Source organism: Schistocerca cancellata, chromosome 8, assembly GCF_023864275.1.
Source record: "Schistocerca cancellata isolate TAMUIC-IGC-003103 chromosome 8, iqSchCanc2.1, whole genome shotgun sequence".
In the NCBI taxonomy this organism is placed as follows: domain Eukaryota; kingdom Metazoa; phylum Arthropoda; class Insecta; order Orthoptera; family Acrididae; genus Schistocerca; species Schistocerca cancellata.
Window position 1 is genome coordinate 77,456,819 of NC_064633.1, and position 27,727 is coordinate 77,484,545.

A 27,727-nucleotide genomic window follows, 5' to 3' on the forward strand; every position below is an offset into this window, starting at 1 on the left:
CGAGTGTGCCCTTCGTGGAGGAATAGCCTCTGTGGAGATCCCTGTGCTGGACTAGTGTCGGGGTACGGGATGTGATGAGAGTCGGCCTGGGGTGGACCAGGTCAACGACCTCAGCGCCGGCGTTGGCGTTCAGTGACGCGCCCCCCTAGGGTACCTGGCCGCGTGCACAGCCTGTGTAATCCCACTCGTTGCGGAAGGGGTGGGAAAGAGCCGACCGTCGCTGCTTGTGGCTGCACAGGGCGCGTGCGCCGCACCCTGACTAGGAGGCAGCTGTCCCGCCGAACCTGGGCCGATGGGCGTTCCCCCTCTCCCCGACACTCGGGCTCGTGCGTCGTGTGAGCTGCTGCTATTCAGTACGCAGAACGACAATGTGTTTATCTGTATCCGTGGCGCCACATCTACGTTCCACATTACCTTTTGCAAACAAAAGGGGAAAATATAAAATCGATATTTAGATTAAGAGTTAAACGTGTGTTCTTCAAAGTAAAGTGAGTCTATGTGGGAGCTTCTATGTTTGAAATAAGATTATTACAATAGCGCTGGAGAAAACATGGACGAGCGGATACAGACATAATCGGTGACACCTTTAGAGATGTAGGGTTGTTACAGACCAAAGAGAAATATGGAGTAGGATCAGTGCGTAACGTAAGTTTCAATATGCGTGTGAACCCTCCAGAGGAATACAAGACCGTACCAGTGATCTGATAACTGGTCTAGAAAGAAGGTACACACGACATTCACGTAAGCACAGCACAGGCTGCCTCCTTAGAGTGAACTTCTCACCGTATGCCATCACTTATCTCCTCTTCTGTTTCTTTCAGTTAACTGTATTTTCTGTCCTTACTTGCCAGAACATAACAATAAAAATGTTTGATTTCCATTATTTCCAGTAAAGTCGTTTGTGTGCTTTTTTTTAACAGAATGTAAAATGCGACTGCGTGTAGGATCGCTCTCTAAGTTTTTATATATTTTTAGGCTTCAGATACATATTTTATCGGTTTTTATGATAATATTTACTATATAAGTGACTTATTAGTGGTTTCTTCATTCACCTCTGCCTTTCTTGTGTTGTGACCTGATATTTGTCAGTGTTTCGTATCGAGCAACGTAACCTCTTACCTGTGTTTACATTCCGCGCTGACCAGTTGCAGCTGTAGCGGCGCATCGAAAGCTAAGTACTAATTAATTGTTTGTGTATAGTGGTTTATTTAAGAACTTTAGTAGTCTTCAACCGGTGTTTTTTGTGTTTTCTAGTGAAATAATTTCAGAAGAACCTTTTGGGAACCGTTTTCAGCTTCGTTACTGTGTCATTAGACGTTTGATTCTCTTTCTGTATTAGTCTTTTGTTATTTTCACATTTGTTGTTTGTTAATACTGTTAATAATAGTAGTTACTTCCCTTGTAGAGTACGTTTGTAATTATTGTAGTCAGGTTTTTAACATCTTATTATTGTAGTAGCGGAACTTAGAAAAAGTAAAATTTTACCATGAGTGAGAAGTGTGGGCTTTGCCGTAGGTTCGTGAGTAGTGGATTGCGGTGTGAGACTTGTTCGAAGTATTTTCACTGGGGGGAATGCAGTGGGGAAGCCAGTGGGCATTCTGGTGAGATCCTCTCCTGGAACTGCTCGTTATGTAGCAAGAGTAAATTGATAGGGGAGCAGGAGCGTAAGATCTGTGCCCTTCAGGTGCAATTGAAAAACGCACAGGAGGAGCTAGATAGGATGAGGAGGGAGAAGGGGGTTGGGGAATGGGAGCTGGCTGTTGGCAAGAGATCTGCTAGGAGAAGAAGATTTTCAGATAGTTTTACTATTGGTCTTTACAATAGATATGACCAACTGTCAGAGTCTAGTGGAGAGGAATCTCTAGTAGCTGTAATGTAGGAAGCATGCAGCAGACCTCAGTAGTTACGGTGGCTAGAACAGTTGCAAAGTCGAAGAGGAAGAAGAAGGTTCTGCTGTTAGGTAGTTCTCATGGCAGAGGTGTAGGCCAGCAGTTGCAGGAAGTGCTGGGGAGTGAGTACCAGGTCACCAGCATTGTGAAGTCTAATGCAGGATTGGCTCAGGTGACTGTTAACAAAGGGCGGTAATGTAGGGATTTTACTAAAGAGGATCAGGTAGTGATTGTGGGTGGGGCTGGTAATAGTATTGATAGGGATGGGGAATATTACATAGAATATTACATAGATGGTGACCTGGAAAAGATAGCCACTCAGACTGGCAACACGAATGTGCATTTCGTGGAACTGTTTCAGCGTCACGATCGGCCTCATCTTAATACAGCCGTCAGGCGTAATAACATGAGACTTGGGGGTGCGCTGATGACAGAAAGCATGGGTCACATTTCAGTGGTGTCAGTAGAGTCTGTCAGCAGAACGGGTTTCACTAGACATGGCTTGCACCTCAACAGGTATGGGAAGGGGAGGTTGGCAAAGCTTATAGGTGACAGCATAGGTGGGGTTGGTGGGATCACTCATGGGAAAATTCCTGCAGTAGTGGGTGTTAGAGCTGCACCTTTTTTAGATTGAAGTCAACTGATAGATATTCCTGCTTAAGGGAAGTCTCTCCAACAAAGGAACCACTTTTGACAAAGCTTAGGTATCCGATTAATGAGGGAATTAGTATATTTCATCAAAATATACAAGGTATTAGAGATAAAGTTAGTGAACTGCTTATAGATGTTGACTCATAAATTATTGGTATATCTGAACACTTCTTAAATAAGGAGATAATTCAGAGGCTTCCTTTACCAGGATACAGGTTGGCTGGCAGCTTTTCGAGGAGCTCTTTGCGGTGTGGGGGAGTAGCCATGTATGTGAAAAACGGCATCCCATTTGAGTCAATTGATATTTCAAAGTACTGCACTGAAAAGGTGTTTGAATGTTGTGCAAGTGTGGTTAAATTTAATGGAGCTAAACTTCTAACTGTTGTTATTTATAGATCCCCTGACACCGATTTCACAACATTTTTGCTAAAGCTAGAGGAGGTTCTTGGTTGACATTATAGGAAATACAAAATGTTACTTATATGTGGTGACTTCAATATTAATTGTATAAGTGATTGTGCAAGGAAGAGGATGCTGGTAGACCTCCTTAATTCATATAATCTTATGCAAACCGTATTCTTTCCAACGAGAGTGCAAGGGAACAGTAGAACAACCATAGACAACATTTTTGATCATTCCTCATTACTAGAAGGGCATTCTGTTAGCAAAAAGGTTAGTGGCCTTTCAGATCATGATGCACAAATTTTAACTCTAAAAGATTTTTGTGCTGCAACACGTGTTAAACATAGTCATCAGCTGTTTAGGAAAGGTGATCCAGTTGCTGTAGAGACCTTTGTAAACCTTATCAAGGAACAAGAGTGGCAAGATGTTTATAGCGCTGATACAGTAGACGATAAATATAATGCTTTTCTCAAGACTTTTCTCGTGCTCTTTGGAAGTTGCTTTCCGATAGAACGTTCAAAATAGGGTACTAGCACAAACAGGCAGCCTGGGTGGCTGACTAGAGGGATAAGAATATCTTGCAGAACAAAGTGGCAACTATATCAAAACGTTAGACACAGTCAAAATCTAAATGCAGCAGCCCATTACAAACAGTATTGTAAGGTGCTTAAAAATGTTATTAGGATGGCAAAAAGTATGTGGTATGCAGATAGAATAGCTAAGTCTCAGGATAAAATTGAAACCATATGGTCAGTCGTAAAGGAAGTTGCTGGTCTGCAGAGACAGGTCGAGGATATAGAATCAGTGCGTAGTGGGAATGTCCGTGTTACTGATAAGTCGCATATATGTACAGTATTTAAATGGCTCCGAGCACTATGGGACTTAACATCTATGGTCATCAGTCCCCTAGAACTTAGAACTACTTAAACCTAACTAACCTAAGGACAGCACACAACACCCAGCCATCACGAGGCAGAGAAAATCCCTGACCCCGCCGGGAACCGAACCCGGGAACCCGGGCGTGGGAAGCGAGAACGCTACCGCACGACCACGAGATGCGGGCGTACAGTATTTAATAATCACTTTCTGAATATAGCAGGTGAACTAAATAGAAACCTAGTCCCAACAGGGAATCATATAGCGCTCTTAGAAAAAAGTAACAGAACACGTTACCTGAAATGCTCCTCCATGATACTGAAAAGAGGGAGATTGAGTTAATAATTAAATCACTAAAGACCAAGTACTCTCATGGATATGACGGGGTATCTAGCAGAATACTGAAGTACTGTTCTATGTATGTTAGCCCTGTACTTAGCCATATTTGTAACTTTTCCTTTAGGAGTGGTCGTTTTCCTGACCTATTAAAGTACTCGGTAGTGAAGCCACTTTATAAAAAGGGAGACTGATAATGTTGACAATTTTAGACCTATTTATATGCCATCGGTGTTTGCTAAAGTTATCGAGAAGGTTGCATATACAAGGTTACTGGAGCATTTAAATTCACATAATTTGCTGCCAAATGTTCAGTTTGGTTTTAGAAATGGTTTAACAATTGAAAATGCTATATTCTCTATTCTCTGTGTGGTTTTGGACGGATTAAATAAAAGGTTACGAACGCTAGGTGTTTTCTTTGATTTAATGAAGGCTTTTGACTGTGCTGACCACAAAATATTACTGCAGAAGTTGGAACATTATGGAGTAAGGGGAGTAGCTTACAATTGGTTCGCCTCTTACTTTAAGAACAGAAAGCAGAAGGTAATTCTCCGCAATATTGAGAGTGGTAGTGATGTTCAGTCTCAATTGGGCACTGTTAAGTGGGCTGGCCGCGGAGGTCTAGCAGTTCTAGGCGCTCAGTCCGGAGCCGCGTGACTGCTACGGTCGCAGGTTCGAATCCTGCCTTGGGCATGGCTGTGTGTGATATCCTTAGGTTAGTTAGGTTTAAGTAGTTCTAAGTTCTAGGGGACTGATGACCATAGATGTTAAGTCCCATAGTGCTCAGAGCCATTTTTTGAACTGTTAAGTGGGGCATTCCCCAAGGGTCGGTGCTGGGGCCACTGCTGTTTCTTATTTATATAAATGATATGCCTTCTAGTATTACAGGTGATTCAAAAATATTTCTGTTTGCTGATGACACCAGCTTGGTAGTAAAGGATCTTGCGTGTAGTATTGAAACAGTATCAAATAATGTAGTTCATGAAATAAGTTCGTGGTTTGTGGAAAATAATTTGATGCTAAATCACAGTAAGACTCAGTTTTTACAGTTTCTAACTCACAATTCGACAAGAACCGAAATTTTGATCAGACAGAATGGGCATATTATAAGCGAGACGGAACAGTTCAAGTTCCTAGGCGTTCGGATAGATAGTAAGCTGTTGCGGGAAGCCCATGTCCAGGATCTTGTTCAGAAACTAAATGCTGCTTTGTTTACCATTAGAACAGTATCTGAAATAAGTGACACTTCAACACGTAAAGTAGTCTACCTCGAATATTTTCATACGCTTATGTCGTATGGTATTATTTTTTGGGATAATGCTTCTGATTCAAAAAGAGTTTTTTTGGCTCAAAAACGGGCTGTTCGAGCTATATGTGGTGTAAGTTCGAGAACCTCTTGTCGACCCCTATTCAATAGTCTGGGAATTCTGACATTGCCCTCACAGTACATATTTTCTTTAATGTCGTTTGTTGTTAGCAATATTAGCCTATTCCCAAGCGTTAGCAGCTTTCACTCAGTTAATACTAGGCAGAAATCCAATCTGCATGTGGAATGCACTTCCTTGACTCTTGTGCAGAAAGGAGTGCAGTATTCTGCTGCATCCATTTTCAATAAGCTACCACAAGAACTCAAAAAATCTTAGCAGTAGCCCAAACTCTTTTAAGTCTAAGCTGAAGAGTTTCCTCATGGCTCACTCCTTCTATTCTGTCGAGGAGCTCCTGGACGAGCTAAAAAATTAAGCAAATTCCAGTGTTACATTGTTGATTTTCTTTATTTAAACTTATGACTTGTCACCTGAATATGTTTTTTTGTATTTCATTTTATCTGTTTCTAATATCGTGTTATAATTTCATGTATTGACTCGTTTCATGACCACGGGGACTTCTCCTTAATTTGGTCCCACGGAACAAGAAATAAATAAAATAAATAAATAAATAAACACGATGAACGGATTTCTGTTAAAAAGATGTTCAACAAAGATTGAATCCTTCTTTCGTAATCTCCAACATGTTTCACGTTCAGATAACCTAATCACCACAGCTCTGGCTGATATACACGCCCAGTGGGAAATAACATTTTGGTCAGTCAGAGCTGTGGAAATTAGGTTATTTGAACATGGGAAAAGTTGGAGATTAGCCCTAGAACACTGAAGAGAGGGAAATGTTGCATTGCAACTAACTAAATCATCGTAAGGTTTACTACTGCACATTTCCTTCAAAGGAAGTCATAATTTAGTAGGTTATACGTCGATTACAACTACTAGATCTCCAATGGCATGTCACGTACCAAATTAAGTACAAAATGTCTTGTTTTACACCTACAGCAATCGTAAATCTGATGAGGCCACGAAAGAAAGGTTGAACCTTTACTGAACATCTACTAACAGAAATCCACTCTTATGAGGTAGATTATGGAGTTTTACATTTTGTTAAGAAAGGCAGAAAGATGACCCTACTGGTAATCAACGGACACATGACATAGAATACCATAGAATACCAAGAATACTTATTTCTTTTTCATCTCTTGTTAAATGAATCTCATTACAAAAAACTCTATTTTTCCTTTCCCAGTTAAACGTAACTATTTCTGAGTGAAATATTAAATGTAATACTTCCCTCTGTAAACACTCTACATTTCATCATTTTAAAATCTTCAGCATAAATAATATCTATGTAAATCGAACGACTTTTTATCTGTGTTTACGACAGTCAGTTAACACCTGGTCATTGTCTAAGAAATGGAAAGCCGGTTTGTGACCGAATAAATACAATTTTTCAGAGCATCAGGATGTTTTTCTTATTTAATATTATGTAGCCCTGCCATATATACCTCCCACTTGTCGACTTTCTCCTATTTACTTTGTTCTGGTTTGCCTCCCGAGCTGTGGCTGTTCATCCTTCTCTCTTCGTCAAACATTTCTTTAATTTCACGCACGATTCTACAGCTTTGCAATCCTCCTCTTTCCATTATTTCTTTGCCACTTTGCACTTACCTGTGTCATTTTTTAGGCATATACAGACGAATAAGCGTGTCTCATATACTATATTTTTACACAGTCCAGTTACATCTCCTATGTTCGACGTCAGCTTGCAAGAATCACTCACAGACGGCAGACGGCAGCAGCAGCTGTGGAGGGTATATTAAAGCTCGTCGAGGGGACGGGGGAAACAGTGCATTCGTTGTCGTACAGTGGAATGGAGCGGTTTGTCCGACGTCCAAAATGGCATTATCATTGGCTTTCGAACCAAGGTTAGAAGAATTTGCGAAACGGCCACGCTCGTAAACTGTTCGGGTGCCGCAGTGGTTAAAATATACCGTGCATGGCAAAATAGCGCTACCCAGAACAGGCGCCGAGACAAGTGTGATACACCGCGGGTCATACAAGGTGACAATTATTGAACTAAATGAAATAAAGTAGTCATAACGGTTTGCTTGAGGACGTTAAAACTGCACGGCTGGCCCCGGCGCCTGATGGTAATTAGTATGGGCTTGCGATGCCCACTTTCATTTGGAAGGTTTCGCAAGTAGGAAAAATCGACTAATTTAGGCGAATGGGGATCCGAATTTCGCGACCGAGAAGTCTCTTCACCCTTAACGGGTGACTGTGTGGTGTGCAGTGTCCAGTCACAGAATAATCGGAGCTATATTCCTCGGTGGCACAGTGACTACCGAACGGTACGTGAAGCTTTTGGAAGACGATTTGATCCCCATGATCCAAAGAGAACCCGATTTCGACGAGATGTGGTTTATGCAAGCGGAGCTCAGGAGAGTGACTTCCTGGAGGAGCGCTGTGGGACAGCAGAGGTCGCTGGCGTGGGCCTCCATTTGCCGGCATATTCCCCGTATCTCAACACGTGCAACTCTTTTTCGTGGAGCTATATTAAAGACAAGGTGTACAAATAACCCCAAAACGACTGGTATGTTGAAAAGAACCATTCAGGGGGTCAGCGACAGTATCGATGTTCCGACACTTCAACTGGCCACGCAGAATTTCGCTATTCCTATGCGCCACGTCATCGCCAATGACCGCAGGCGTATCGAACATGTCATAACGTAAATCCGAATATCTGTACTGACCGTTACGTGTCGAATAAAGTGTGTGCGCGCCATAGTTTGTAACTGATTTATGTTTTATTTCATATAATTCGACAATTGTCACCCTGCGGATGACAGGCGTGGGTGACGGCTGCGGCGAAGTGCACGAGCGACTGGATCTGTGAGCGTGGAGCGGATCGGCGCTCAGACGAGCCGGCGGGCAGCCGACGGCGCCTCCTCGACGGCCGTTCGGCGGAGCTCCGCAGCGGGCGCCCACGCTGTCTGCTGCCCGTCGGGACGGAGGGGAGGCTGGCACCTGCTCGCCGGTATCGAAACTGGGCGTCCGCTGCGTGGCGACAGGTCGCCTTCCAAGGTGATCCGACAGACAGGAAGCACACACCCTGCAACAATCGTCAGAAGGCTCGAGGCCGTGTGATAAACCTTTTGCATTTCCTTTATGTTTTCGTCTTCTTTAAAGGCAAAGAGAGTAGATGAAGCGGTAGCCCATCATAGAGCCTATGCCTACCGTCATGTATTTTTTGACTTTCAGTTGTTAAAAAACAGAGAATTTTTCCTGGTACCAGTAGGAGGAAGGAAGGATTCGCGCTCAGCTAGTGAACGAGTGAGAAGCACGCCATTTTTAGCGAGTAATTGTAGACCGCCATTTTGGGGTCGCTATGAATAGTGAGGAGTATGTATTTCATATGTGCACCGTTTAGAAAAATACCGTATTGTTTTATTAACAGAAAGGTCGTGTGAGTTGTTATTTCAAATACTACAATAATTGCAAGAACTGAAGCCCACCTGTGTACTTTGGAAAATTGCGAAGATCCGATAACCTTAATGGGAACACGGTCGAGACTTCAAAGGTGAACACGGCGACCAAACGTAGCATTATAAAGAATGGTAAGCACAAATCTACAGCGGAGAAAGAAACTACTTCGCCCTGCAAAATAATATGAACTAATACGAACTTATTTCCAGCTATAGCTCAGCTTATTGTGCTTGTCATTCGTGCCGAAAAATTAATCTCATTAATTCAATACATTTTAAAAAGCCACGCATTTTATTATCATCTATTCCATTATTTTATTATATTATAGCTGGAGGATCAAGCGTTACGGTCTCAGTAATGGTTCTGTGGCATTCCCCCAGTGATCCTGTCATTCTAGAAGACACAGTGGATCAACACGAGTATGCATCTAACTTGAGGACCATATCCATCCCTACACGCAGCTCTTTTTTTCCCTCGGCACGATGGCATACACTAGCAGCACAACGCACTGTACGTCCGTGGTTCGAAGAGTCACCAGGATGACTGTACCGAACTCCCGTGCTTACCAAATTGCACCGATCTTAACCCTTCTTTTATTCGAGGATTTCTGATATCGGCCAGAAGCGAAATAGGAAAACTGCGTTAATTGTGTGCAATATACCTTACATTTATTTGTTCTATATTAAATAGTCAAAATGTAATTTAAACTTAATATATATGTGTTTATTCCGGCTGACCTTCTTCGCTCAAATTAAATACGTTGAATGTTACTTTTTGAATAACTTATAAAATATGCCCCATAGGTTTAATTAATGCTAAAAGACGTTAAGAATAAATTTTCTCTTTGTAAATAAAACTGTAAATTAAGGAGAAAAGGTCATAATTTAATATAAATTTTTTTTGATGTTCATATAAAGCATGTTTCAGACAAATATTTATATATCGAAAGTTTATAAAAGACATGCTGTAAAGTAAGTTGAAGGCAGTCGCCGTAATTTGTTTTGACTGTATAAAGGCAGGAGCTGCTCTAGTGTTCGCTCTCTCTCGTTTGTTATTCGTTGCCGTCTCATTAAATGTAAGTGTAGCTCTCGTAGCTGTAACTTTTGGTTAAATAATTAGGTTAATTAAATGGTAACAGCGGTGTTTGAATCAAGAAATCTACTTTCCTCTTTCATTAATGCCACATCTCAATTTCTTATGTTGCATTTTAGAGCTTTAACTGGCTGCAGCAAAGGACAGTTGCTGGCGAACTGTTTGGTGGTAATAGCCGAACGCTATAAGTGTTCAATCGGCATTTACTTTATCAAACTTTTATTTCAGCGTCCCTGACATCTCTTTTACCGATCTTTTCTATCAGCATCCGGGCAATGTAATTATGCAAACAGTGTAATTTTGAGATCGGTCACTGGCCTCTGAAGAACGCCGTCGGTCAACGTTCCCATCGGTCCGACGAGTATCTGGTGCTGGATGGCGGGATGCAAATCAATTAATAAGCAAGCAAAAATTTTCTATGCACTGTTTTACCATTTCAGAAACTTTGTCACCAACAGGCGTGATTAACAGGGTTATAATATTAATTACTAACTGTAAATGTCTTTTGGGGAGTTAAATTAATTTTAATCAGAAGTACTTAAAGAAGATAACTTGAGAGGTGGCAGGAGCCCCCTCTCATATTTCTATCTTACTCTGAGTAATTCGATTTTCCTCTCTAATTGCATGCAGTGGAAAGTTGCTATTCCTTCACACGCGGACTTCCCACGCAGTGTCTCTCGTCACCCGGGTGGCCCGGTGACAGGCGAGTTCTGCTGAGTTTGAAAGGGTTAAGCCGACGGGTGTGAGGGAGTCGAGTGGATGCTTTCCAGACGCCGACATTGTCATAAGAGCGGCGGCGACACGCCCGCAGGGGCCTGAATGAGCGGCTGGTCTAGAGTTTCCGTTACTTCGCAGAAACTTTGTGAAAACCGTTTCTGGCGGGGCTACCAGCGAGGCGTGGGAATGACTTGTGTTCCCAGTCAGTCTTGGCGGGCAAATTCCGGCGTTTTCTGCAAAATCGTAACTGTGATTGGCTTGCTCAGGGCATAGCTCCGTGACGTAGCAAAATCGGCGCAGAAATTGGCGCCAAGAATCTCCATTGGTGGAATGGTAGTGCTTCGGCAATAGAGTGGAATTTTCCGCCGGTTTTCGAGTTGCTGATTGGAACATTTAACCATGGCCACTGTCGTGGAGGTGGGAATGTTCTGTGTTCGGTTTGTACGGGTGCTCTTAAGGAGTTGGGAGTTGGCTCTCGCCTTTTGGTCAGGGTAGGTGACAAGACTGAGCTCTCGCTGCTCTGGACAGTCTGCCTTCCGTTGGCTGTCTAATATACTTTTATTTTTAATTGTAACTGTTTGATGAAGTTGCTGAAGTTTCGACTTCAACGTAACTTTCCGAGTACAGTTGGCAATTGAGCGTTCTGCGTACAAGTGGACGATGTTGTCCGTCTTGAGCAGTTGAAACGTCCCCTTTAAAAAATTTATACAAGACTGTGCTTAAACTGACACACAATATTTTTTAGCGCAACGCAATCTGACTTTCAGAAATCCCTACAAAGGAATGGCCCTGACTAACATTAACCTGTACCTTTCACAAATCACTTACCTCACCAAAAATCTTCGTTACTCGAACTACTACAATACAGCGAGCGCCACTACTGCCAGCTAAATAAAAGATTCAAACTACTGAAGGCACTAACTACTGATAGGCATAGTTAGCAAATGAAAGATTTTAATAGAGAACAAACAATGTATTTACCTTACTAGTCATAATATATATAACAGTTCATGAAATCCATTCTGTACTCAAAAATCCGCCATCTCATTTCCCACATCCACCACTGCTGGCGGCTCACTTCCAACTGCGCAACGCTATGCGCTGTTCACATCCAGCTGCCGCTGCCCAACACTACAATGGCAGACAACAATGCAAACTAGCCACAGACTGCACACAGCACAGCCAGTGATTTTCATACAGAGCGCGACGTAACGTTGCCAATAAGAAAATATAAACAGCCTACTTACATAGCCCCCCATGCTCCCCACAAAAAATTTTACTAATTGTTTTGGGCAGTGGCCAATAATGATTTGATAAAATTTTTCATAATTACAATAACAAAGATATCCAATGCACACACTTATTAATACAATGTTGGTCAAAAGCTAAAATTTTCTCACAGTCCATAAAGACAGTCCTGATCATTCATCACAGTAAAACTGCCGTTTCTTTTATCAAAGTCTGAGCAATAAAAGACAATGCACACGGAAGTAGTGAATGTCCATGCAGTCTTGATGAAGTAGTGTTGTCCTTCCAACGGAAAGACAGTGCTGACTCTTGACATGCTGACAGATAATGGGCCACAACAGAGCAAACCCACAGCAGAGTCATTCGAAGTTTTGAAGAATATTGGTAGGTAGGTCATCACAGAGCAGACCCACTGTAGTCCATGTAGAAATAATGATATTGGTGGTCCACCAGAGATGCAGACCCACTGCAGTCCTTGTAGAAATAATGATATTGGTGGGCCATCAGAGATGCAGACCCACTGTAGTCCTTGTAGAGATGGCCAGCAGCCATCTGTTGTGACTGTGCGGGTGCACAATCACCATTGAAGAGTCTTGCGGATAATATAGGAAGTCCATAACCACCACTTGTGCACTCACAAAGTTTTTGGAATTGTCCTTAGAACCAGCAATGCTGTTATCCAGTCCCATGCTGAATTATTAACACACGTGCAAACACTAACAGTCCCTACTTCTCACATATTGTCCATATACTATGACCAACAGAAATGTGTGTAGTGAAATGTAACTTACAAGTTAATAATATGATGAACTGGTGTCAATTACAATTTTATAACATAAGAATACAATTACAAAGGTACAAAATACATCATTAAAGAACATAACCATACAGATAACATTTGTAGTACAAGCTTTACAAAAGAATCGAAATAAACATATACATCAATGTTACAGGAATTATGAGATAAGTAGATACATAAAAGATCAGAATAAATTTTGAAACATCAACTTCACACATGAGCATTAAAACAAAACAGAATAAATAATGTCTAAGCATATTTACAAGGTAAATAACATATTATTAATGCCAATTATATTTGAGGATAACAGTATTCTCATCATAGTGATTGTAGCTTAGTATTAGAAGAAGAAAAAATTCTATGAAACTATACAGAGACAGGAAGAAAACAAATACACAAGGGTACACAAACACATAGTGGGATAACACAAAAGGAAAGGACAGGGTTTGTTTTCAGTGTAACATTTGGTACTGCAGTCCAACCCAAAACTTCATTCCATAGATCTTTCGTCTTATTTCGATATTTGCTCCAGCCAAAAAAATCCTATCCAAGCATGCTTTCTGTATTTTTCTCGTATAACCTCTCAGTGCATTTCTTCAAATTCATCGCGACTCATTCTCTTATAGGCTACCCCCTCTTAAGCTAACTTAAATCTACTGAGCTCAGATGCTAAACTAAGGGACGAGGCAATGCAGCAGCACAGAACAATTAACGCAAACAGCAATGAAAAAAAATTCAGATTTGCGAAGCAAGCAGCATTATAGAAATTAGCAAAGCAATTGCAATATTACAACTAATATAAGGCAATGTGCAGCAAACAAGAAAAATAAATCAGTAGTAAAACTGGCTTAACAGCGTAATACAAAGTCAAATTCAGTAACACTATGCCTGGCAAACAGCCGCAGCAAATGTAATAACGTATATCTAAACATGACAAAGCTCAAGCAAAAAAATATTACACTAAAGACAACAATGCAGATAAGGGAAATGTATATTCACATCTTAATGTCTATGTAATTAAAGTGGTGCACCACAAGAAGTTATTCTACAAAAAAAATTACCAAGTACTTGAAAAGAAAATTCCGTATGCAATTCCTGTGAACGGAAATGTCTTTGTGCTCCCCCATTTTTGGGAAATGTATTACAAAATTAGTATTTACTGGATCTGTAGACAGAAAATATTTATATTAGTACATCTATAAAATTCTATTTTAACCAATGCTGCAGTGCAGCTAGAAACTAGATATTTAAAAAAATGAAAATATGTACAAAGGAAGGCATGAAACATCATTCATTAGCCATATGGCATTTCATAAGGTAGTAAAAAATCTCTCAACTATAAAGACAGTAGTCATAATCAGGTGTATAGACATAAAATATTTCTCGTCATTTCATTAGGCATTTCAGTAAATCATTAATTAAGAGCTCCACAGTGTAATCATATGTTTTCAAGTTTGAGCATGTCGTATTTGAGATGCTTTCTACAAAGGAATGTCAATAGCGAGGATAAGGGCCTCCCTTTTTTTTCTACCTGTGCCTCTGAAAACGCACACTCTAATGGCTTTTTCTTCAGGCATTGACGCAGCTGGGGTGTCCACGACGCATTACGTGCAGGTGGTCACTTAACTTTCTTACGGAAATATTTATGACAGCAGTTTCCGCTACAGAGACAGTCTCATACACAAAATTTCACGGGTCGAGAATTAGCGTTGCAAATGTGTAGAAACAAAATCTTATGAATATAACAGTGTCCAAAAAATTTTCGCCGGCATTGTGATACATTCACGCATTTACACACATTTCATAACTCTTAAAGTACGATTCTTGGTTTCCAACATCCTTTTTCACAAGTCAGAGTCCCTAACCACTATTCATTACTCCTTACCTTATTACACACATATACATATTCGTTGACACTTCTTCAATATTTCATCATAAGAAATACGTAGCATAATCAAATTCCTCATATACGGTAGCATCATCTTATTGATCATAAACATACCTCAACAGCATAATACACATCGTCGTCGTAAAAATATTATAACATCTCAGTCAATTCTCAAAATCGTCGTAGCTTCCTCCAATAATTTCAAAACCTAAAAAAAATTCTCTGCTCATTTCAATAGTGTCATCTACCTCAAACGTACTTTAAAATCATGCTCCCTTACCAAATACTTCATTCAAAGCTCTCATAGTATCACAATGGTTCCAAAAAATATGAAGGGTTCACACAGTACAGACAAAATACAATTTCATAAGTGTGAAGTTATCCAGCTGTGTAATTGCATAAATATCTGTCACTGACATAGTAAAAAAAAAATATTTGTCTCTCTCAGTTAAATGATCAGATAGCTGTGTAATTTGTGTGTTAGAGAAATATGGTGCCGATGTGTAAAGTTGTATAAGCAAATACCATATTAGCTAGGGCTCCTTGTGCTTGCCAGACACATGGTACACAAAGTAGGTGTGTATCCCCCTGAGGATTAATGTAATTATACCCTCAGGTGTTACAGGTTACAGCAATGGAATGAAATGTATCACGGAAAACCTTTGTATCATTGTACTTCAAATATCTTTAAAAATAAATGATTTAAGTACAAAATTAATCACTCAAATACGTGTACTGTAGCGCTAAACTGTGAGTCTTGTTGTAAGATAACCTCTGTGGAAGTGTCGTAGTTATCGTCCTCCGAAAGCTAAGTTCTGCAGAAGTCAATGTACTTACCTCATGATAAACAAAAGTGAAATGCTTTGGGTATAGATATCTTAGTTATTACGCTTATTGTTGTGATGAAGAAATTACTGTGCTGTAACATATTGTTGTGCTATGGAAAAGGCTGTCTCATTGTAGCTATACCACAAAAGTTACTACTAAAACATGTTTTACTTTCCAGAATAATACAGAAAAACTGTGCAGATATAAAACAGAAACACCGCAAAAGCAACATTGTCCTGTTAGAATCCTGCCAGTTCTGATGGAATTCAGGTCTGCCGTTTTGTCGGTAGTTTACATAGTTTCTTGTTTGTTGGTCATGTGGTGGAGAATTTCTCCCTGAATTACCACTGCATGGTGGACCGTTGTGTCCGAAGTTATTCTGTCTTCCGTGATAATAATAGTTCTGGTTGCCATATTGTCTGCTTTGGTCACGATTTACGTTGTAAGAATAGCCTTGTCGTGTCCATTTATTATTTCTGTCATCGCGGAATTGTGACAGATGTGACCTGTAATTGTTGTACTCCTGTTTTCGCGTTCCGCGATTGTCAGTGTCAATTTCCAGTTCTTGTAACAGTCCCTGAAAAGCTTCAATGTCGTCTTTGCAACGTCCTGCTAAAATAATATGTCGTAAATGTTCAGGCAGTTTGATTAAGCAAATGCGGATGAGTTCTGAGGGGCTGTATGGGTTTGAAAGATACTGATTCTTATGCAACATGTCTTCAAAATATTTCATAAGACTGGAAAATTCAGATTGTTCGAAACGTTTCATCATTATGATACTATGTTTTACTCGGTATTGTGTAGCTTGAGACAAATACGCTGAGAGGAAGGCATGATAAAATTCTCCTTCACTGTGACAATCGTGAATGACTGATCGCATTCTTACAGCTGGTTCATTCTCCAAGTAGCCACACATAAATTCTAACCTGTGTTCTAATGACCAGTTGGGAGGAAAACAATGAGAGAATTGATGGAGCCACGCTTGTGGATGAATGTCGTTGCCAGAATTCTTAAACGTTTTGAATTTACGTGTAGTAATGAACAGCTTATAGTCAAAATCATCATGTTGGCGAGTCGCATGTCGGTCATTGTTACGTCGTGTCGGCGGTTCCATCTCAAAATTCGGTGTACCTTGCCAATTTCTTTCATAATTTCCGAAGTGCCCGGTCTTATTATTTTGTGGCTGATCCATATTTCTATGTCCCTCTTCCCGTACTGGAGCACGAGTGTCCTCTGAAATATGTAATTCTTGTATTACCTGCGTCAACTGATCTTGTACTTCCCGGATTTCTCTTTTGTACTGTGTATTGATTTGATTTTGATTTTGTTTGAATTTTCTAATTTGTTCATACTCTTCTGTGTCAGTGAAGGCTACGGGTCTTGTGTCACTCAGATCATCATCTACCTTTGTAGATAAGTTAGTGACCTGATCTGAAAGTTCGGCTACTTTCTCCGATAGTGAACACATTTCCTCAGTGTGTTTTTCTGAACCAAGTTTCAGAGTGTCCATTTGTGTTGAAATCGAATCTACTGTGTCCTTTAAGTTTTCCTGAGTTTTTGCAAGTTGCGTAACCAAATCGGTAGATGCAACTGAGTCAATTTTAGCCCACAAGGTCTCATGTTTTTACATGAACAATGGTTTGCAGTTCTTTTATGGCTGCTTCGTGATTCTGTAATGCATTTTCATGCCGCGAAAAAATAGGTTGAAAATGCTCACAAATTTGTGTTTTTACGTCATTACAGACTTTTTGACATTTCGATTCAATGTTATGTAACTCAGTAGTTAAATCTTCACGTGTTTGTTCAAGTGTGATGTCTAACTTCCGAAGATTTTGTTCCATTGTGTCTAACTTTTGAAGCTTTTGCTGTGTTGGCTCTGATTTTGTTCCATTGTGTCTAACTTTTGAAGATTTTGTTCCATTGTGGCTAACTTTTGAAGCTTTTGCTGTGTTTGTCTCTGATTTTTTCCATTGTGTCTAACTTTTGAAGATTTTGTCCCATTTGTCTCTGATTTTGTTCCATTTGTTGCATTAATTGCAATAATAATGTATTAGTGTCTGGAATCTGTTTCTCTATGCTTTTTGGCAGTGCATTTTCACCGGCAACATTCACATTTTGACAAGCAGAAAATGTGTCTTGACTCATTTGAGAAAACAGTTGAGGACCCAAAACCTAAGTCTACAGTATTTGCAATATTGTGTTCTGTCATTTCGGATTCCTGAGGCGAGCTGTTGGCGACAGATCGATCGATAATGCTTCCTTGTTCACTAATTGTTTCACCGTCTACACCATTATTTGCCGCCTGCTCCATTTCACTATGCACAGTTACCAAATTACTACTTCGAATGTCTGTTAATTCACTACACAGTGGTGCTGATAAGCTACGCTCGTCGTCACTATTATTTCTCAGTTTACTTTGAAGCCTAGTGTTACGTTTTTCACACGCCATTATTGTCACAATATTTCACACGATAACACAGAAAAGCACAATCTGAAGAGCAAAAATTAGAGAACACATTAACATAGCACTGAAAATAATATGTAGTTAACTGCAAGCACAATTGCTAAATACTTGGTGCAAATCTACATGCATGCCACAACTGTTTTACTGTACAACAATGAAAGACTGCAACTACAAAGGAGATTCTTTCTACAGTTACGCACTAGCAATAAACAAAATCTACACTAATTACACAAACTACAAGAAAAAATCAGAAGATTCCAATGAGGTATCCTGGCAGGGTCGCCACATGAAATGTCCCCTTTGAAAAATTTATACAAGACTGTGCTTAAACTGACACACAATATTTTTTAGTGCAACGCAATCTGACTTTCAGAAATCCCTACAAAGGAATGGCCCTGACTAACATTAACCTATACCTTTCACAAATCACTTACCTCACCAAAAATCTTCGTTACTCGAACTACTGCAATACAGCGAGCGCCACTACTGCCAGCTAAATAAAAGATTCAAACTACTGAAGGCACTAACTACTGATAGGCATAGTTAGCAAATGAAAGATTTTAATAGAGAACAAACAATGTATTTACCTTAATAGTCATAATATATATAACAGTTCATGACATCCATTCTGTACTCAAAAATCCGCCATCTCATTTCCCACATCCACCACTGCTGGCGGCTCACCTCCAACTGCGCAACGCTACGCGCTGTTCACATCCAGCTGCTGCTGCCCAACACTACAATGGCAGACAACAATGCAAACTAGCCACAGACTGCACACAGCACAGCCAGTGATTTTCATACAGAGCGCGACGTAACGTTGCCAATAAGAAGATTTAAACAGCCTACTTACACAGTTTTGGCTAAAGTTGACTGTATCGGAGTTACTGTGTGACTTCGCTTGTTAAAATCAATCACTGTATCGTCAGTGATTGTGTGGCGACCCTTCTTCGTCTCCCTCAGAGGCGCATTTGTATTGATAGGAAGTCTTTAGTCTGGAACAACCAGACCAGGATAATTTGTTTCGGGCTATACTGGCGACATTATCATCACCACGACGGGACGTCGAAGGAACCAGCCATCGCTTCCGGTACGCCAGATCGCGTCCTTGCAGTTAAGAAGACAGCTCGGTAATGTATGTCCGCAGCACCGGCAGAGTAGGGAATTTTGCTCTGTGATAATCAGAGCTCAGCAGAGCGCGCCTGTTCCCGTCTTTTCTTACGTGGTTCTGTCTCGGGTGTTCATTGTCTGAGTTCTCACTACTGTAACAGCAATTAATGTTGGTTTGGCTGGGTGTTTCTCTTAAGATTTGAGTTGCAAGGAATTGGCTCCACATACAACTCGGTCATTAACGTCACAAGCTAGTTTACGGACAACTTCACCTTCACAGCATTTATTTGAGTATCCAATTTGATGTATTGTAAATGTTTCACGTGTTGTGTTTATTATTTTGAGTTTAGTCGTAATAAATCAAATTGTTATTTTGGACAGAACTTTGATTCTGTAGGTCGGTAGAGCAACCCTTTCATTTCCCACCACGTTAATGAAACTTATTTATCAAATTAAATTATTGCAGGCGCCAAACTCTTTTCTACTCCACCTGCAGGGTCGATTAGAGTCAGTTCGCGTTTCTTCTTAATCCGTGTGCGACAGCAAAAGTCGGAGTTAGAAAAGGGGGGGCGGGCTTAGAGCATCATTTCCTTATAAAGATTCTAGAAGAATTTAGTGTTAAATACACTGCTAGCCCTGGCACCTCGCAAACTTCCATAGCTAATATTAAACTCAATATTTCAAATAAACTTTCCCATATCCAAAAACTCGTAACACAATATTTTAATATTAGAGGTCCACAAATGCCATCTAAAAATAACAAACTCCATGACATAAAATATTTGAAAATCAGAAATTGGTGCCATTTAAAAAACCAGGAAATATTCCGCCAACAACAGATGAAAGCAAGGAATGGAAGCTGCTTAGGACTGTACTGTTTGTCGTGACCGTAGTGACACAAAGGCAGTGACTCGGTGTCCTGTGGCCGGATCTCCGACACATCGCAATCCTCGGCGTCACCGCCACGGCGCCCCGCTGCCTGGCTTCCAGTGGAGCTCCCGGCGGAGACGCCTCACAGGCACCGCCTGCCATTGCAAAGACGACGGCGCCCTCTAAATAGACCAACAGCCTCACTCGGTGGCGAACTTCAAGATGAATCCAACGGTGTCGCGCCCACCACTGCTCAGTTTCTGTCAAGCCTTGTCTCTTTAGTTTTTCAACTAATGCAATAACAAGGCGATATCTCAAAACTACCAATTCTTCTTCTATTGTATTCCTCCTCCCATTCCCATTCGACAGCTGCCTTTAAAACTCTCAGGAGCCTCTAGTTCTTTCACGTTATCCAATTCCATCTCCTTAATTTACGGTCATTCAGTCATTTCTTCAGTTTTACTCTGCGGTTCATAACCAATAGATATGGTCAGGGTGCATATCTGTTCGTGGAAATCTGGTTTCTAAATATCTGTCTCAGTGTTATATTGTTTATCTGAACCTTTCGGTATCTCTCAAATTTTTCGCATATGTAGGTCGTCCTTTCACGATTCTTACACCAATAGTCTGCTGCAAATTGTGATCTGTGCAAAATTCTTTCTTTCATTCCATTCTCCTTTCCCATTTTCTTTTTAATAATGTTTGCTAGTTTCCCGCCGACCTTCAGATCTGACAAATATTTAAGAAAAATCTACTACAAGATACTTGCTATTACTGACACGCTCTCACCAATGAAGATAGCCAGGCATGTTTCACGTCCCGTCCTCCTAGCTTCAGTTACGCCAGCACTTTTCTCTTAATTCCAATCTTCACCGAAGCTCAATTGTATACCTTGTTGGACTAACACTCCTGGAAGAGAGGACATTCGGAAAAATGACTTAGGCACAGTTTAAATAAGTGTCCGCAGAATAAATCGTTACTGTGTACAGGCGGTTGCCGGATCTGAACTCGAACGACATTTGGAAATTAAACAGAGGTAAGAGAGCTACTGGTAGATTCAAAGCTATGAGGACGCGTTGTTTGTCGTGTTGGGATTGGCAAGTCATTAAGAATACTGGCCGCGATAGGCAAAATTATGGGTTAGGGTTGCAGACCACCACACAGTTTTAATATGCTAGGGAATTTGGGGTTGAAGACATTGTTAGGAGTTACTCTACAGTTTCCAGGAAAAAAATTGGCAAAGAAAGTGTGATAAATTTTAAATCACGTTGTTCTACCAGTATTAGTTGTGTGTGATATCACTGCCCGGCCACGGGTGTGTGTTTTTACTGTAGCTGTTGTCTAGGACATGGTCTGAGTCTGGGGGAAGGAGGCTTCCATTAGCCTAGTGACGATAGGCCAGGGTCTCCCTAACCCTGCTAAATGGGGCGTAGTCTGGGCTTCAAAGCTGTCTCAAGGTCGAATCCTATTTCTCTCGAGCTCTGGTGATTTCCAGTACTCGCAAAGAAATTTATGAAAGTTCTTAACAGGAAGCAGCAATTTATAGAAGCTCTATTAACGGAAGCAGGAAACGACCAATGAATATGCGTAGATTCTGGTCCCCATTCTGTTTGGCTGGTAGGTCTAAATGTTTAATAATTTTGTGGGTCGGTTTGGTGCTCGCGAAATCGAGGTAGTCGATTGGAAGCCCTTCTCGGTGTCGGAGTTGTGGGATCTCTGCAGTAGAGGTGCTAATTCGATAATATTAGCGAATTCTGTGGTCGAATGCTTAGTGATCTATGAAATATTTCTTTCAGTATGGAAGCCGAGAGAACTGGCAAGGGCGTTTCTCGCACGAGTGTGTGGAGTGTTCAATGGTTTTGTATTTTTAGAAGGAGCATGTTGGCATCACTTCTTCGAAACCCTGCAGTTGTCTCCCATTGCAACGCTAAAAGCTTAAAATTTTGCTCGAAGGTGCCTACAATATACCTTTGCAATGGCGCAAGAACTCGGCGCCTGTGACGTCACCCTCGCGCGCCGCGACGCCTCAGACAGCACCGTGTCGGCGCACGCCTGACCTCTGTAGCTTATGTGACTTGTACGGTGGGTCAGTGCACGTTTCAGCCCTTTTCACGAGGTTTCCTAACGGGTGGTCGAGGAAAACCTTTCAGACACTCCGCAGCTCAGAACCGACAGGAGAAGCCGTCTTTAGGTGGCATAAAGGGCGACAGTGAAGCCACCGCTTTCCTTAGGGCGTTCATTCGCGCACTTCTTGCTGTAGATGAGAAACAGGGTGACGTTCTGGACAACGTTTGACACTGCTGACACACACTCCTTCCACACACACTCCCCAACCCTCAAAACCCACCCGCGCTATTAAACAATACCCTCAGGACATGGCGGAGCTGCAATCCCACTGAACGTGGTCTGTGCCCTTTGGAGTGTAATGTGACCGCAACTGTGATCTGGCATACGGGGTGGGTCCACTAGGGACACGATGCATAGCAGCAAACGGTGTTTATGCTATTTCAGATCTCCTGTTTCGCGTGCTGCCTCCCAATGGAAGACAATTACGGGCTTTTGAAATAGTGACGCAGTGCGTATTCGTTTCCGTGGAAATTCGACTGTGGTGTTTTTGTGTCGCTCTTCCCTTTTCATTTTGAGCTGTACTGCTCTTTTGTTGTGGAAATTGCTGGTAGCGTGCCGGAGGCAGTGTACGAATTGTTAGCAGTGTACGTATACCGGTCTGGTGGCAGGGTCACGAAACCTTTCTGCAACTGGTTGTGGTGCTGCAGAGCTTTCATGTAGTCAGTGTCTGGTGGGTCAGAGCGAGGCTGATGACCCCTTGCTAACTTCCACCTCTGCTAAACATAGCGGCGGTTCTTCCGCAACCGAAATTATGGCACACTGTTGCTCTAACTGCTGACTGAAATTGTTTGGTAAATCGCTTGTGTATCGTAGTGTTCGAGGAGAGCGTCCGGTTATGGGAGATGTTACTGTCTAGACTACCAGCGATACATCTCTCGCTTGTGAGGTTCTTTACTTACGCAGACAGACAGATGAGAAAAAACAAAGCAGACGAAGATGTTTAACTCGCGCATGGCGTGTTCGAAGAGACCGACTGCAGCGAAGCAAATTATACCGAACGTGTCCAATGTGCAGGGAAGTAAGCGATGTTGAAGTGTGTCTTGTCATGTCGCCTGGAGAAGAGCAGTTTTTCTTTTTGCGCAGCTGTCGCTGGCCACTGGGGCAAGGCCTACAGCGTGCGTACGATACGTTGTGTACACTCGCAATAAATCGAAAGAAATAGTATTAAGTTGACTCCATCTTTTCTATTTTTCATATGCGGACTTGTATTGATAAGACGACTATACTGTAACATTCTCAGTTCACTAGCTGCAGTACTTCAGAAAATAAAGAATTGTACCTAAAAACCGTAACAACTTTTGTGGTATTAGATAACTGAGCTAGAGGTTGTAATGTGTCCGTGTACAACCAGAACAATCGGTCCGTACAGTTTATTTTCGTACAGTGCCCCCCGCGACGTTAGATGCCGCCTAGTGGCGTTGCGCGCAAGTGACGCCGTAAAAAAAGGATGTTCGCGGAGCAGACGCGGACCAGGGGTCACTCTAGTGAGGATATGGACTGCAAATCTGGAAATTCATTGAGATAAGCGACTCTGACAAAAGGCAGAGTATTATTACGAAGAGCCTGTGAACCAAAATCTCGAACACGGCGAAGCTGGTCGAATGTTCACGTGCTACTGTCGTGTGCATTTACGGACAAGGTAGGACAATGAAACTACCACTAGGCGCTAACTGGTTGGACGCCCACAATTCTTCACCGGGTTTCTGGGGCTTGACTGCTCTGTAATGTAGGATAGATAGTGTGTGGCATCTCTGCCCAAAGAACACAATGCTGGTGCACGCACAAGTGCTTCGGAGCCCACCGTTCATCGTACATAGTTGAACATGGAGCTCCGCAGCAAAGCACCACTACATGTTCACATGTTGACCCACCCACATCGTCAATTAGGATTTCAGTGATCACGGGACCATCGGGATTCGACCGTCGATCAATGGAAACATGTCGACTGTTCGGGTGAATCACACTTTTGGAACTCCAGGTCGGCAGTCGTGGCTGTTCGGGTGAATCGTAGGTCGATCTACAAACGCCGTCATCGAGGTGAACGGCGGTTCCAAACGTGCGCGCAGGTTGATGGGAGCAGTATTATGCTGTGGGAGGCCTTGTCCTGCCCTTGCACGGGACCTGTGATAGTAATATAAGCCGAGCCGAGAGCTGCGAACCACCTGCTTCCCTTCGTGCTTCCAAGTCTCTCCCGACGGCGATGTCATCTTTCGGCAGCGTAATTATCCGTGGCTCGGAGAAAGATTCGTGCTGCAGTGGCTTGAGGAGCATTATACTGAACTCATGTCGATGTCAGGGCAACCAAATTCGCCTGATGTAAATTCTCTGGAACCCATCTGGGTCGTTATCGGGCCCACCACCGAGTACGCAAATCAGCGGCTCTTTATTTACGCGAATTACGTGACCTGTGCGTAGACATCTAATTCTGTATAATCCATAAACCTACAACATACATCCATAAACCTAACAACAAACTGTCGGATCCGTGATACGCAGAATTACTGACACATTTCGTTCGAAAGACGGGCAAACAAGCAATTAAGCAGATCGTCATAATGTTTTGGCTTATCGGTGTATACTTTTCTTTGGGTTCATTACAGTAACTGCTGAATTAATCGTAGCCATTTTGTTGTGTGACTGATGTGGAGAGAATGAGAGAATGTATGGAGGGCACACGTCGAGTGTGAATGTTTTATTTTATCAAGAACAATGTGAAATGTGTGCATGGGAAAGTTCTTGTACAGTCACGAATCATGTGACACATGTCCTAGCATGCATGATTTCGTATAAAAGCAACCTGAAGAGAATTTTGGAGTTCAGTCAAATAGAAATTGGTTTCTGGGTATAATTCGTACTTTGTTTTATTTACTTTAAATTCGATTTTGTAATTTCAGAATTTATTTTATGAATTCCTCTCTGTGATTCTACTGGATGACTTAGGGATTACTGCAAGTATTTGAGAGCTGATGCTGTTCCGGTCATCTGCCTAAATCATCAGCTAATAATTAAGTAACTCCCGCGTTTTGTGCAGTGTTACATGCTACAGTTCCGTATTTGTAGGAGTCGCTTGGAAACCGTCTTGCGGTACACATCGTCCGTGTTAATTCGCGTTACACAAATTTATGCCAAGATGAAGGAAATCTTGCGTTTTGCCGATTCTCCTATCGCAATTGTAAAGCGACTGCAGTATTAACCATTTTAGTGAAAGCCTGGAACTACGCACGAATGTTTTTGTCATACTTCAAACTCCACGTGGCGTGTTTCGTGAGTGTCACGAGACGTTATGGGCAGCAGTTCTTTTTAAGAAGCCCACTGAGCGAGTTGATGTAGTAACTGGCGAACAGCTGTGGGTCAGAGACTGTCGACAAAGTTAAAACCATTCGGGTCGGACTAATAAACTTCTGGCTGCTTTAGTCTGGGGAACATGTAGTCTAAACAGTCGTCAACTTGCACCAAAAATACTTTAAAATTAAATGGAGATGTAATAGCCATTTACATGTTTTGGAGACAATGAAGCGTAGTTAATTGAACTTTAAAACAGTTTCATGCAAGTTTATTTCGATCCCGAACGCGCGAAATTTTACGAACTTACAGATGCTACCACCAAGCTCGAGTTACGCGCTTAATGTATTTAGTAGGTGTTTCTTCAAAGCTGTTTTCCGCCGTATGAGTGAGTATGTACCAACGCAGTGTGAAGGAGCGCCCAACAAGATACTTGTTGTGACAGACTGAACTGTTAGGAATGAGACGTTAAAACTCTTCCCGCCGCACGAGCATTGCTGGAGGTACTGCTGTCGAGGTTGCCAGCGGTATTTCGGTCGCATATGAGGTTCTTTAGATCCGCCGACGGACTGCCGAGCATAAATAAAACAGAGATATAAAGGTGCGTCGTAGCGCCGGCAGGTCCATTCCGGCTCTCAGGTCGCTGAGGCGTCGGCCTGTGGAAACCAGCGGGTTGCGCCACGAGCGGCTCCGTCCCGGGGCGCGGCCGCTGCGTCACGGACGACCACGCCACACACTCTGCGTCCAGCAGGCTCCAGCGGCGGCTAGCTGCTCCTGGAGCGTCGGCGGTTCCAGTGGGCGTCCCAGTGGAAGCGTCCCTCTCACCGTAGGCAGGGGCGGTGGGTGTCCCTCACTTCCTCAGTCGGTTCTCCTCGAACAGCACAGCAGCACGGCTGGTTCGAGCAATGGCACTAACCACACTGGAGTGAGCCACAGGCAGAAAGTCAGAGATTTTTACTCTGCAGTTCGTAACCGATGAATTACGGTCACAGCGCATAGCTTGGCCTGCAAATGTTTTCCGGTACAAAATCTGGTTTCTAAATATGTGCTTTACTACTATAGCTATTCGGAAACTAAGGTCAGATCGGGCGTGAAATGGAATGTCTCTAGTACGCCCGTCAACCGCACCGCGTCGCTCTTTTCTGTGCTCACAGTGAGCACATGAAGATGATCAGAGAATAGTGTCTCCCGTCCATAATTGACTCACCCTCAGTTTCATTTCTGCTCACATGAAGCCCTGGCACAGACAACGAGCTATAGTCCGCCGTAGGGACTTGGCAGAAAGCATAGGCGGCTGCCTTCTACACACATCAAAAAAAGTTTTGGATCACCACGGTCCCCAGACGCTGGTTGTGGATATTGTATCACAGACACAGTCCCTTTGACTGTTCAGAGATGTCACTAAACCCGCCCTAAGATGTAAACCACGGATGAGCAGCGCCTATTAGACGGAGGGGGTCTGCCAGCCTATCAATTCTAGTCTTTCCACCAGGAAGGAGGTACACGGCTCGTGTTGGCTGTTGGTCAACCGTGCCTAGACGGTCAATACCGCGGTTCGATCACATCCGCATTGTTACTTTGTGCCAGGAAGGGCTCTCAACAAGAGAAGTGTCCAGGCCTCTCTGTGTGAACCAAAGGGATGTTGTTCGGACATGGAGGAGGTACAGAGAGACAGGAACTGTCGATGACATGCCTCGCTCAGGCCGCCCGAGGGCTACTACTGCAGTGGATGACTGCTATCTACGGTTTATGGCTGGGAAGAACCCTGACAGCAACGCCGCCATGTTGAATAATGCTTTTCGTTCAGTCACTGGACGTCGTGTTACGACTCAAACTGCGCAGTAGGTCGCCAGTCCCTACTTCCATGGTCCATGTTTGCAACCACGACACCACGCATCCCGGTACAGATGGGCCCAACAACTTGCCGAATGGACCGCTTAGGATTGGCATCGCGTTCTCTTCACCGATGAGCGTCGCATATGTCTTCAACCAGACGATCGCCATAGACGTGTTTGGAGGCAAACCGTTCAGTCTGAACGCTTTAGACACAGTGCCCTGCGAGTGTAGCAAGATGTAGGTTCCCTGATGTTTTGGGGTGGCATTATGTGAGGACGACGTACGCCGCTGGTGGTCATGGAAGACGCCGTAACGGCTGTACGATACGTGAATGCCATCCTCCGACCGATAGTGCAACCATATCGGCAGCGTATTGGCGAGGCATTCGCCTTCATGGAGGAAAATTCGCGCCCCTATCGTGCACATCTTGTGAATGACTTCCTTCAGGATAACGACATCGCTCGGCTAGATTGGCCAACATGTTCTCCAGCCATGAACCCT